Source organism: Sorex araneus, chromosome 1 (assembly GCF_027595985.1).
Source record: "Sorex araneus isolate mSorAra2 chromosome 1, mSorAra2.pri, whole genome shotgun sequence".
Lineage (NCBI taxonomy): Eukaryota > Metazoa > Chordata > Mammalia > Eulipotyphla > Soricidae > Sorex > Sorex araneus.
This window is the reverse complement of record NC_073302.1, coordinates 174,927,953-174,929,202: the sequence shown is the minus strand read 5'-3', so window position 1 is coordinate 174,929,202 and position 1,250 is coordinate 174,927,953. Positions and strand designations below refer to the sequence as shown.

At 40.7% G+C, this 1,250-nt stretch overlaps 1 pseudogene; it reads right to left on the bottom strand.

Moving 5' to 3' along the window:
- Positions 1-320: 320 nt before the first annotated feature.
- Positions 321-490, bottom strand: LOC129401136 (U2 spliceosomal RNA; annotated as a pseudogene).
- Between the last annotated feature and the right edge of the window lie 760 nt (positions 491-1,250).

Genomic DNA, 1,250 nt, shown 5'->3' with positions numbered 1-1,250 from the left:
CAGTTGCCAATTTACTCAAATGCCAGGATTCCCTCAGCGTAGACGGGGATTAAGCCCTCAGTACAGCCTGGTTTGGCAAAAAAAAATAAAAAATAAAAAAAGATAAAAGACTTTGCATCACACACAATAAACAAAGAATTAAATAAACACAATGCAAAGAAACAGATGGTTCATGAAACAAAATCTCTATTACAATTTGTGATGTCTTTGATATTTATTTTCCCAAGAGCAGGAAATGATAGTCATACCTGATTAAGGTGGCTTCTCAGTTCAGGAATGGGATGATACTTGCACTGATACACAGAGTGTGAACTGTTCCTATGTCACTGACAAGACAAAGTAATGAGGGAAAAACTGACATAACCCTAATTCATCCTCAAGCCAAGGGATTCTCTCTGAACGAACATACCTCCACAATTCTCATAACCATCTACATTCCTGCTTGGCTTTGATACTACACTTGATCTTAGCCAAAAGGCCGAGAAGCGATCTGCTTGGCTTTGAGAATAACATAAGTCTTGACCTTTTCTGGTACCGCCCTGGTCTCACTAGCCAAGTAGCATTGCAGCATTTCTCAGAGACTCATGCAGACAACTGCATGCTCTACCATCACAAGTTTTGACTTCCAAATCCTCCCTGCTGTGCCAGCATTGAGTTCTCTCCAGCATGGTTTCCTTCATAGTAGGGCTCTTCCTGCCCAAAGCACAGTACAAAGTGGGCTTACAAATACACAAAGCATTGAATTGAATTTCTTAATGTCATAAGGAGGCAAACGGGAAGTGCTAGAGCCAGGACTGCAAGATTTAGGAACATTTCTAAGGCTGAGATTAGAAATGATTCCACTGAAATAAAAGATATCTTTCCTAGGTTATAAATGTCATGCATTATATAAATAGGTAAAGTTTTCAGAAGTATAAACATTAGAAATCCACTCTTTGGGGGGAGTTGGTGAACACACTCAGCTGTGCTCAGAGATTAGTCCTGAATTTGAGCTCATGGATCACTCCTGGTGGTGCTCAGGAGATCATGTGGGATGCCAGGGATTAAACCCAGGCGAACTGCGTGCAAGGCAAATGCCCTACCCACGGTACTATTTCAGAAGTCAATTTTTTAAGAAATCTTGTTAATGTCAGCAAATAGATTTAGAATCATGCTGTATTCCACAGATCACATGGAAGAGACATTGATTCAGGGTCTTTAGCAAAAATGAGAGCCAAAGAAGAGCAGCTGGTCACAGAGGCTGGAGATAG